Source organism: Rhinopithecus roxellana, chromosome 13 (genome assembly GCF_007565055.1).
Source record: "Rhinopithecus roxellana isolate Shanxi Qingling chromosome 13, ASM756505v1, whole genome shotgun sequence".
NCBI lineage: Eukaryota > Metazoa > Chordata > Mammalia > Primates > Cercopithecidae > Rhinopithecus > Rhinopithecus roxellana.
Window position 1 is genome coordinate 11,518,093 of NC_044561.1, and position 12,609 is coordinate 11,530,701.

Below are 12,609 nucleotides of genomic sequence, written 5' to 3' on the forward strand. Positions count from 1 at the left end.
TGGTTCAACCCTCACCCTCGATGCCTCTGGCCCTTTGCCAGAAGGCACCCACAGGTAACACAGAACCCAGGGAAGGCCCGTCCAGGGCAGCGCCGAGCCCCTCCCCATATGTTTGGGGGAAACAGGAGATGAGGGGCCCTCCCTGGACAGGAGCAGTTCGATTGTCAGGTGTTTGGAGCCTGGTAGGTATGTCAGGTTCACAGCCCAGACCATGCCTGGCAGGATGGGAAGGTGAGTGTAGAGGACACAGTTTGTCTGCTCAGATCTGAATCCCAAGACCTCAAGCTTCATCTGCGGGAGACCTCAAGCTTCTCTGGCTGGAGGTCTATGCAGATGCTCCTATGTGCCAAATCTTGTTGGGGAACACGGGGGCCAAGGAGGAGTTCTAATGGGGGTGTCCCATTGTGGGGTCAGCCAGGCAGGCCACTGACACCTCTTCGCTCGGCTCTCGGGCACTCTCTTTGCAGAGCTCCACACAGAGGATCAAGCAGGAGCTGCTGGATGGATTCCATTTCTCCAATTTCTTTAAAGGACAGGTGCACCATGCCACCAACAACAGCCAGTGCTGGTCTGGGGTGAGACGGGGCACAGAAGGGTCTCCACAGACAGGGACTCCAGAAAACCAGGGTGGGCCGAAGACTCAAACACGAACATGGGAACTCCCTAAGCTCTGTCCTAGGGATTTTCCACTTTAGTGACCCACTGTCCTCTCCCAAAGCAATCTAGCTGCTATTAGTCCCTAGTGACAACTTGGTTACAGGCAAAGTCCCTCTCACCTATCAGAGGAAGATCAGAGAAAATCCTTCTGTTTTCACTTTATGCTATGCCAGGAGTATCTCAGCATGTTGCCACAAAAATTGAGTACAATGGTAATACCAGCAACATACTCATACTGTTATCATTTTAACTCCTCACCCTAAGTGTATCTCAGACAACAGGCAGCTCTGCTGCCCTGCCAGACCTACTGCAGGATTTAAAATACAAAACTTTTACACAAACAAGGGGGGGGCGTTGACTACAGCAACAGAAGGTGAAGCTACTCTATGCATTTGTCTTTAAAGTGTCATCTCACAGAACTCATCCCTGGAGGCCCATCAGGCAGGAGCTGTACCCTCGCATCTCACTGTAATATTCCTTAAGGGAGGCCATGCTCCACAGCGGGTCAGCCTCTCAGTGCTGGTGGAGCCTATCATGATAAAATTCCCATTCTAGGCAGCCGTTCTGCAGGGAGCATAATCCTATGTGTGTCCTAATAGGCTGGAGCAGTTTGCCAGGGCTGCCATAACATGCCACGCTGACTGAAGGGCTTAACCACAGAAATCTGGTTCCCAACAATTCTGGGGACTGGAAGTCCAATGTCAACCTGTCAGCCTGGGGTGGTTTCTCTGGGCCTCTCTCCTTGCCTTGGAGGTCGCTGACTTCTATCTTGGTCAGCATAGAGCCTTCTCTTGAACTTCTCTGTGCATTGACCACCTCTCCTTGTAAGAACTCCAGGCATATTAAATTAGGGGCCACCCTAATGAACTCACTTCACCTGAATTACCTCTTGGAGAACTCCGTGTCCAGACACAGTCACATTCTCAGTCTCTTGGGTTGAGAATAGGAACAGCTACATTTGGGGGAGGGGACACAATTCAACCCATAAAATATACAAATCCCCTGCGAAGACAGACACCCAGGAAAGGGATATCTGGGTGAAAGGATGTGCAGACATCAAATTTCAACAGCTCGAGCCAGTTGACTTTCCAAAAGGACTCCAGCTGCTCACAGGGTCACCAGTAGCCTCTGAAGGTAACTGCTTCTCTGAACACAGCCTCCCCTGCTTACTAACATGCTTTTAACTTTTTGCCAATCTGCTGTGTGGCAGAGAAAATCACCGTTTCATTCCCAGTTTCAAACATACATTTGCATAACCTTTCTCAGCTTCAATACCTGCCTGCGTTTTTCTCTTCCCCCAGTTGCCTGGCAGATCCTGAGCCTTGGGATGCGCTTCCTCCCACCCTGGAGTTTTTCAGCATTTTCCCCTTGCCCAGGGATGGGATGGCCTTAGCTGTTTCTCCAGAATCAGGATCATGTTAAAGGAACAAAAACAATCATATCCCTTTAAGTCAAAAGGTTCTTCTAGAGCATCTTGTACTGTACCTTGTCACTGAAATGAGGAGAGGAAAAGGCATCCCCAGGTCTTGAGGATTGCAGGAATGATACTCTTCATGTAGGCTGTTGATACACACGGTGCTGTTGCCCCAGAGCTGACAAACACCGTGACAATGCCTTGAAAGCATGAATCAGGCCGGGCGCGGTGGCTCAAGCCTGTAATCCCAGCACTTTGGGAGGCCGAGACGGGCGGATCACGAGGTCAGGAGATCGAGACCATCCTGGCTAACACGGTGAAACCCCGTCTCTACTAAAAAATACAAAAAATTAGCCGGGCGAGATGGCGGGCGCCTGTAGTCCCAGCTACTTGGGAGGCTGAGGCAGGAGAATGGCGTGAACCTGGGAGGCGGAGCTTGCAGTGAGCTGAGATCCGGCCACTGCACTCCAGCCTGGGCGACAGAGCGAGACTCCGTCTCAAAAAAAAAAAAAAAAAAAAAAAAAGAAAGCATGAATCATTTTATCATTCTCCACCCTCACATGCAATTTTACTTTGAAAGCCTAGAACCCTTTTCACCATGGGCACTCAGGTTCTCCACATACACAAGTCCCTGAAGGGTTGCTGCTGCTTGGTGTGAGCTCCAGATACCAATCCTCTGGTGGCTCATGGTGTTACCACTGACTCCCATGTCCCTCCTTGTCCCCCTAGTATGAAAATGAGATCTGCAGGATGCCAACTTGCCAGCCCGGCACAGGGGAGAGGCTGTTGGAGTCCCTGGTTCCAGCCTTGCTAACTAAACCCATCTCCTCTTACGCCACCTGCCTGGGCCACTCCTGGGACTTTATCACCATGCCACACTTTTTGGAATTACTGGTTAGAAGGTGAGTGTCCATCCCCTCCAAGGCACAGAGATGCCTCTGTCCCCTACTGGCTGTGTCTTGAAGATGCAGCTCTGAGAGCCTCGGTTAGCTCCTCTGGAACACAAAGTAGTGAGAAGATGAACCTGACAGGGTTCTTGTAGGCACTGAATGATCTTTTTTTTTTTTTTTTTTTTTTGAGACGGAATCTCGCTCTGCCGCCCAGGCTGGAGTGCTGTGGCCAGGATCTCAGCTCACTGCAAGCTCCGCCTCCTGGGTTTAAGCCATTCTCCTGCCTCAGCCTCCCGATTTGCTGGGACTACAGGCGCCCGTCACCGCGCCCGGCTAGTTTTTTGTATTTTTTAGTAGAGACGGGGTTTCACCGTGTTAGCCAGGATGGTCTCGATCTCCTGACCTCGTGATCCACCCGTCTCAGCCTCCCAAAGTGCTGGGATTACAGGCTTGAGCCACCGTGCCCGGCCAACACTGAATGATCTAAGACACAGAAAAAAAAAAAAAAAAAAAAAAAATTGGGTCCCTAGAACCTAAAACTCTGGATATCTGCTGGGGGTGCTGTGATTACCTTTCTCTTCCTCCTCACTGAAGCAGTTCTCAGCATTCTGCCTCAATGGCCCATATCTCTCGCTGTTTGGAAAAGCACATAGAAAGCAAGTCTACGATGGCATTGGTAAAGGATGTCTGAGATTCTTTCTGGCTGATCTCTCTTTTTGACACAGACAGAACAGGGTCCCTGGGTGCTGAAAAAGCAAGCACAGGCCCACTCAGACATCTGGAGAGGCTCACTGGGGTTCTCCAATGGTTGGGGTTCACTCATTCAACACATACATACAAAACACCTCATTTGTGCATCGTTCTTCTTGTGACTTGGCATAATTTCATAAACAAAGCAGATGACAATCCCTGGGACTCGATTCTACTCAGAGAGGGTGCTCACAGGAGACAGAATAAACAGGTCATATCTACAGAATGTTAGAGGGGAAACCCTCATGGCCTCCTCCACATACGGTGGCATCCTCCCAGGTTCTGACTAGAATGATGGAGCCCAGCAACAAGTATAAACTCCATGGATTTAGGGTTCTGAAGGGCCTTTTCACCCACAAAACATGGGGGAAAAGATGTGGACTCTGGCTGGGGAGACACTAAAGGAGCCCTGGGGCTCATACTTCTAATTCCCATGAGAAGGCTGACATCTGGGGACTTCCCCTGCAAGAGGTATACAGTGAATTCTATAAATGGAGACTCAGGTTCCCTGCAAAGCAGAGGAGAGACTACGTTCACAGCTGGCCACTGAGAGACCCATCCCCAGCACCGTGGCTTCCCAATTCTCCCTGTCCTCCTACACCCAACATCTGCCCCTACCCTCCTAACCCCAGGACCAGGGGAACCAGAGCTGGAGCTTTGATGAGCAACCTGCTCACGAATCAGCCTGGAGCTGCAGTCTTGAGTGCCCAGGTGCATAGCGCTGTGCTCCAGGGCATTGGGAAGAGAATGTCAGTGGGACGCCAGGGAGCACAAGGGTCTGTACAGCCCTGCTGCACGGCCAGGTCTGCCCCTTCCAGGACAGCATTGATGGCTTGGGATATGGTGGGGCTGTCCTCTACACAGGCAGCAACAGGCCAGGGACCCAGAACCACACAAGGGTGCCCTGGAGGGTTGTGTGGGAGAAGGCCAGGCCTCTGAATCAGCTGTTCACTCCATCACCAGCACCATCACCTTCTTTTTGTTCACCTGGCCCCTTGAAAACAGTTTGCTATCAGCCCCCGCAACTGTCCTCTTTCCGGATAAAGCTGGCCTTCAGGAACTTCGCCTGGCCTGGACTGGGCATGGAGGACCATCAGGAACTTGTCCTAGGCCAGTTGGTGCTTCCACAGCCCAATGAGGTCAAGCCAGATGGTGAGGTGGCTTGTAGCCTGGAAGACTTTCTGGGGGTGGTGTTTTGGGGCTACAACTCCCTTACATTCCATCCGGTCATTTCTGTGCTTGGAAAGCCCAGTGAAAAGTGACTGGTGTGGTGACCTTTTCTCCTTTTCCAGATCCTGCTCCACCTCCTGGGCAACACCCATTAACAATGCTGGCCCTGGAGCCAGCACCACCACTGCTGGCGGACCTGGGGCCTGGTCTGGAGCCAGAGTCACGTGCAACCCTGGATATACCAGGATATCTACATTCAGCACCAGGACCAGCACCAGGGGAAGCGCCCCCTCCAGTGACACTGCTGAAGCCACAGTCAGCCCCAGAGTCCCCCTGTCCCTGTCCCGGGACTGTAAAGAACCAACCCCATGAGGAGATGCCTGACATCACGACCTTCCATCTCAGGCTGCTGGCAGCGCAGCTGACCCTCACGGATGCGGTGAGCAGCTGGGCTTTGCAGGCTGTGCCTCTGGCACCAGCTGTCTCAGACCAGCCTCTCCCTGAGGAGCGGCCAATGGCCTGGGTCCAATTTCAGCCCCACTTCTTACCAAACATGGGATCTGAATGAGTTTCCTCATCCACAAGCCTTCCCTGTCTGCATGGGGACAGCAGAGATGGGACACTGCCCATGCCAGCTGCACAGATTGACTGTGCAGACTGAATGACGGGATGGACAGAAAGCAGGACAGGGCAGGTGCTCACTGAGGGGCAGGCAGGGCCATGGGTCACTCACCCAGCTGCTCAGGAGCCTCACGACCCTCAGCGCTTATTAGGTGCCTGATGCATACTAGATTCTATGGCAGACACCCAAACAGAGCCCCAGGTTGCAGCTGCCACAAGGAAAGTGCACCGGTATGGAGAGAAGGAGTAGAGGGCTGATTGGGATGGGAGGAATACAAGGTCTCAGGACGGACAGGCCTGAGCCACCTTCTAGTTCTTGGAGTGTGGATGGCCTGGGAGAAAATGTCACTCTCCCCACTCTCGTTAGGTTCTGGGCCATGATGCATTCAGGCGCCTTAGTGGGCAAAAAATCAAACCCAGGGACTCCCACATGTCTGGAGCCCATTTTAAAGCTTTCTGAGCTCCAGCTCGGTTCCTGCCAGAGACCATGGATAACTGTGAGCTCAGTCCCTGCCTGGGACTGTGGGTGACCCTGAGCTGGGGTGTGCTGTGTCTGTGACACTCTCTTCCTCCCTCAAAGGATCTATTCAAGAAGGTGGAGCTCTACGAATGCTTGGGCTCCATCTGGGGCCAACGAGCTAAGAAGGGGAATGAGCACGTGGCACCCACAGTTTGTACCACCATTGCACACTTCAACAGGCTCACCAACTGCGTCACTACCTCCTGCCTCGGGAACCACAGTATGAGGGTCCAGGACAGGGCCAGGGTGGTGGAGCACTGGATCAAGGTGGCCAGGGTAAGCCATGTTTGGGCCTGAGGATTCCCTCTTTAAAAATGGAGAACTGCCTCTTCTCCTCCATTGGCTTTCAGGATTGGCATCTGTATCTCTGGCCTGAGCCCTGTACATCCCCTAGGCCCTTTTTGCCAGAAGTTCACTGACCTTGACTCCCATGGCCCAGTGGTGGCTGCTCAATTCTGACCTGCGCTCTTCTTTAGGTTGAACTAAAATCCTCCTAGATGACTGACATTCACTTGGCCCCAGGCATGCCCTCCTGAAGCTCCCTGGGTCTCTTCTTCATCCAGGAGGGGAGATCTCAGCAGAGAGGGCTGAGGCTGAAGTGGGCCGAGCTCCAACTCTGGACCTCACAGCTCACTCTTCCCTCTCCAGGAGTGCCTAAGCCTCAACAATTTCTCCACGGTGCATGCCATCGTCTCTGCTCTGTGCAGCAACCCAATATACCGGCTACACAAGACATGGGCAGCAGTGTCCAGGTGAGGAGGGTTCCCTCCACAGGAGAACCAGTGTTGACCTAGGGACCCATAGGTCTCCCCATGTGCCCTCAACGACTCCGAAAGGTTCTTGGAGAATAGGGACATAAGGCAGGGATGGGATGGTGCGTGTGGTCACTAAGCTGCCCTAGATTTCTAGGCAAGGATTTCCAACTCAGGACTAAGCTTTTTTAACCATCAGGAACAAACTGGAGCCAACTGGAGACTTTCAGGTGTTTGCACCCAGCAGTGGAACTGTGTCCAGCTGGAAGCTAACTGTGAACACGCAGGGGCTCATGTGAAGTGGAGATGGGCCAGGGGAGGAGCATGATAGTCCCACCCTGGTCCTCTGGAGCCCTTGTCATCAGACGATCCCACTGAAAACTCTCACCTAGGAAGTTGGGATTCTCTGGATTTTGAAACAAAAGGGATTGGATTGGAACTCACAAATGCCCCCCGGAGATTCCCAAATTTACCCATCTTTCTTTTCTCTGTCCACAGCAAAAGCACAAAATATCTAAAAGAACTCTGCAAAAAAGACACTGCCGTGAAGAGGGACCTGCTGATCAAGGTACAGTGGAGTCTGGGAGATGTGGGACAAGTGTTTAAGGGTCAGAGGAAAGAGAGTTTGGAAGGGCATTGGACCCGGTGTGGAGTGGTTATTTTGTTTTGACTTACCTACTAAAAGTGGACTTGAAAAATTCCCTCCATGCCTACCTTGGGCCAATAGGAAGAGAGGTGTGTGGGTCCATGGGCACATGAGGGCACGGGGGCAGGAGGCCCTGGAAATGGGATGTGGCAATGGCTGCTGGGCTGCGGAGCGGGGGTGATAAGCTACAGCATTAGCAGGGCTCTGGCTCCTGTACTCGTCCATGCTGCTGGCATGGAGCTTCCTCCAGGCTTGGGGGTGGCCATGATAGGTGGGACTTTCTTCCTTCTTCAAACTGGCCAGCAATTCCTCAGGAAGCCAGGCCTCTGCTGCTGCTACTGTTTGCAGCGCACCTCCATGGGCAGGGACCGCAGCCCACACTGGGGTAGGGGGAATGACATCAGGGGAAGCTTATGTGCCAGGGAGTCCAGTGGACCACCCAGTTACGGGTATCAATGGGCATGCTTGGGACAGACATACGTGTTCGTTGGGACTCCCCGCTCTGACCTTTGCTGATACCCAAAAATGGGTCATGTCACAGGATTCTCACCAGTGAGCAGTGACACATGCTCATGGCAAGTATCTGGGGGATTCATGAATTCCTGGAGAATTCATGCATACCTCGGCGATACTCCCTGACCAGATCTCAGAATCTTCCATGCAAATGAGAAGGTAACATGTCTCCTCACCCAGATTCTGGAAAACCCTGCCATGTCAGTCAGAGACAGGGCCTCAGGAGGCCACTTCCTGAGTGGAGGAAGAGAGAGTTCTGTACACGGAACTCCCCTGGGGGATCACTGGCAAGGCAAAACCTTTGGCATGGCTCAAACTCAGTTTGTGTGGCACAGACTCCAGTGGGGCTTGGATAGGCACGTGCCACCTAACCAGGTCTCCTAAAATGCCCTGTCCCTTTCCCATCACAACTGTGCCTGGTTGGAGACCAAGACACTCAGAGACTCCAGATAACAGGACCCTGATGGGTGGTGGTGCTGGGATATGGAGTGAAAGCAGCCGAGACACAGCCTCCAGGATGGGGAGGAGGAGCCCTCTCTTTTGGGGCCCTGGGGAGTCACTGCCTGGCTCTGGGCCTCTGTTTGCTCTTCTGGAAAATGAAGGGATGCTAAGCCTGTAGCGCAGCCCTCACAGGATGGAAACGAGGTTCAAGAAAAGAAAGCAATTGGAGGGTGCTCGTGCCTGGTTCTTCCTCAGAGGGATGAGGGGGAGAACAATGGCAACAGCTACAGCAAACAGTACACAGGAGGCCCTGTGAGGTAGCTGTGGTTTCCATGGCTCTTTACAGAAGAGGAAACAGTCTCAGGGAGGCCCGGCTGCATGAGCGGGTGACACACACAGGGAGTGTGGAGCTGGCCGGTGGTATGAGCACTGTGCCAGGTGACTCACGCCAGTCCCTGGGGATCCAAGTGTGGGGTGGCTGGGGTGTAACTGGGGGAAGGGAGGAGAGCCTGACTGTCCCTGTCCCTGACACCTGGCAGGCGGGGAGCTTTAAGGTGGCCACCCAGGAGAGGAACCCCCAGAGAGCCCAGATGAGGCTGCGGAGGCAGAAGAAGGTGAGTGAGACTGTGGCATGGAGGGACCGCAGGGGATCAGAGGACAGGGCTCTTTTCCCCACCAGCTGGAGACCTCCATATCAAGACAGCGGGGGCTTCCTCCCAAGCCCTGCCCTCCTATGGCCACTGGGCCTGGAAAACCTCCATTGGAGAGACCAGAGCAAGGGTCTGGGAAAGCAGGACTCAGAGTGGATGTGGGGAAGGGTAAGGCTGGGACCACAGGCCCTTGTGACTTGTAAAAATCCCAGCATAGAGGTAATTAGGAGTGATTGCTAGACTTGGAGGTCAGCTGGTATAGAGGAGGCAGAGAATTGGGAAAGGCAGCTGAGGGTCTTTGGCGGCTACAACTGGGAGACCTGGGGACGGGGGTTCTGTGACACAGGGGCTGATGGGATTTCATGGGACAGGGCCGTGGGCAGGCACCTGAGGGTCAATACTCATCACCACTACCCCTCCCATCTCCCCACCTCTCCATGGCACAGGGCGTGGTCCCCTTCCTGGGGGATTTTCTGACTGAGTTACACAGGTTGGATTCGGCCATCCCGGATGATCTGGATGTGAGTGAGCCTGGGGCAGGCTGGTTGGGAATCAGGATCCTGAGGCTTGGGAGGAGAGGGGCCTGGACGGAGCCCTTAGATCTCAGCCCTTGGAAAACCTCCTCTCCTGAGAGCCTCACAGCTGCTCCTGTGGGTGGTGGTGTCAGGCCCATCTCATCACCTCTGACTGATAGAGGCTCCATGGCACCCACCAGTCCCTATCCCTGAGTGGTGAAGTTTCAGAGCTGCCTGACTGCAACACTGCTGAGGTGTGGGCTGAACTGGACTCAGCTTCTCCCTAGGGTAGTCCCATAATAGGAGGGTGAAATTGAGCCTTTCCAAGGGCAGGCAATTCCAGGGTAACCGAGCACTTTCTTTCTATGAGAGACCTCAGTTTCTCTGTCTGTCATCAGAGAGGGTTGGGGCAGAAGGTCCCGAGCCTCAGCTCCCATGCCCCCTGCCCTAGAGCCCGGAGCCTGAGGCAGGTTCAAGTTCTGTCATGTGCACATGCCCTGACCCTGGTGGCCCTGGCAGTAGTGCAGCATGGGAAGGGATGGGGTGGGGCTGTTGTGGGCCAGGGACCTTTCTGATGGACTCTGTCTGCCTATCAGGGCAACACCAACAAAAGGAGGAAGGTGAGCAGCTGGGGCACTCACGCTGGATGAGGGTGGGGACGTGGACGTCACAGTCCACCCTGGGCAGAACACTCCCTGGCTCCATCCTCTACATCTTAGGTTTACTGCGAGGGTTTGACGCACACAGGAGGAGGAGACCTATCCCAGTAGAAAAAGTCGGAAAGGCACTGGAATCAAAGACCAATTCCTGCAGGAGGGGCTGTTTACATCCAACTCTGAGAACAGGCTGGGGCCTTCATGGGGCCCCTTCAGAAAACTGTCCCAGGGACCAGTCCCTTCTCCCTGCCTGTAAAAGGGCCCCTCAGCATCTTCCACCCAGGCCCTGTCAGCATCCTGTCCTCTGTCTCTAGGAGGTCCAAGTTCTGCAGGAAATGCAGCTGCTCCAAGTGGCTGCCATGAATTACAAACTTCGGCCTCTGGAGAAATTTGTCACTTGTTTCTCAAGAATGGAGCAGCTCAGTGACAAGGAGAGGTGAGGGCCTGGCAGATGGGCAGAGGGTGGGAGAAGGCTCTCCATTTTTTTTTTTAACATGGTCTGGCTCTGTCGCCCAGGCTGCACTGCAGTGTCACCATCTCTGTTCACTGCAATGTCTGCCTCCTGGGCTCAAGCCCTTCCTCAGCCTCCCAAGCAGCTGGGACTACTGCTGTCCACCACCGTGTCCTGTTGTTCTGCTGTTGTTGTTCTGGCACAGGTGGGGTTTCATGATGATGTCCAGGCTGGTCTCAAACTCCTGGCCTCAAGCAATCCACCCATCTCAGCCTCCCAAAGTACTGACAGTACAAGTGTGAGCCACCCAACCTGGCCTAGAGGAGGCTCTCCTGTGGTGAGATGCAGAGAGCCTATGGCCATGACTCCACGGCCAGCATCAAACCGTGTTGCATGGGGACCACTGGGGACCCAGGATTCCAGCTGGGCAGGCACTGAGAGGGAACCTGATGTGTGGCACATGGTGGCCTCACAGCTACCTCTCTGTCCTGCAGCTACAAGCTGTCCTGTCAGCTGGAGCCTGAATCCCAGTAGGCCGGAAACATCCTGCAGTGGCTGGGGCCCCACTGGGATGCTGGCCAGAACACCGGCTCTGCACCATCCTTCACCCAGACCGTGACACCAGGGAACCACATCTAGGTGGCTGGCAGCTCAGCTGCATCTGGCCCCTGCTCTTCAACACCAGCTGCTCCTGCTGGCCAGGATTAAGTCATGGGACTTTTGCCAGGCAGGCGGGAGACCATTTTATCTTTATTTTCTTTAGTGTATAAGTAAGAGGTTTTTTTTTTACCTTTCATTAAAATAAAATTTTAAAACACTATTCAAAATGTTCTATAGTGTTAGAATGAGAACAGTAACTCCAGTGCAGTAACCGTATACCAGTCTTTAGGATTCATAGTCTAGCATGTCAAATTGAGGCTATGGCTGAACAAGTCATGGAACAGTGTTCGCGTTACACACACCAACCTGTTTAATCTTTTCCTTCTTTATTCAAATTAATTATTGTTAACTCTGTTTAAGGAAAACAAAAAACAAAACAAAACAAAAAACCCCTAAAAACCATAGTATGTCACCCAATCTACCACACTTGTTTTACTGACCAGCTACTCTCAAACTTAAATTCTAGTTAAATTCAAGTTCCAATGGGTTACTCTGCTTTTTAAAGTTGTAAATACTTAATGAATCACTTAAATATTTAAGGAAGGGCTGGAGATGGGAGGTATTTAAGCAAGTGGTAGGGCTGGCCTTTTCCAGAAGTCCTGGGCAGAAGGGAGCTGGCCATCCATCTCCACAAAATACAGATAAACTTTTTCCACTGTGGATCTTCCCAGACTGTCTGACACCTCTCCCCTAAGTGAACATCAAGGAAGGAGAGAACTGTTTGAGCCCAGTATCTAAAGGATGTCCCACAGCTTAATTTGAACACAACCCCCATTGTGGTATATCAGACAAAAACAAGCCAAAGAAGTCAACGTTTCAGGGTCTGAAACATGTAATACCCCCAAATCAACACAAAATAAATACCTATATCCAGTCCTGGAGCCGCAAAGCTCCTATAAGTGGGAGTTTGTATTTCAGCAAAACTTGTGTCTATGCATGCAGTTTGCAAAAAAGAAAGAAAACAAAAGCAAAAATTATCTATGGCAACAAACCCTTAGACCATGCAATTGATTTGGCAATACCTTTTCTTTCTTATTCTTTGTTCTTTTTGGATGGGACACAAAAATCACTGCTAGCAAATGTGAACACAAACACATGGGACTAGACATCATTTTAGAGCTGCCGCATGGGAAAGAGAAACAACGAACCATGAAAGAAGGCATCCTGATGAGTTCATGTCCTTTGTAGGATGCAGGTGGAAACCATCATTCTCAGCAAACTAACGCAAGAACAGAAAACCAAACACCGCATGTTCTCACTCATAGGTGGGAATTGAACAATGAGAACACTTGGACACAGGAAG

The 12,609-nt window shown here is 52.4% G+C and overlaps 1 pseudogene; it reads left to right on the forward strand.

The window, feature by feature from the left end:
• The first annotated feature begins 4,371 nt into the window (after window positions 1-4,371).
• On the forward strand, window positions 4,372-11,409 carry LOC104664862 (annotated as a pseudogene).
• Window positions 11,410-12,609: the final 1,200 nt, after the last annotated feature.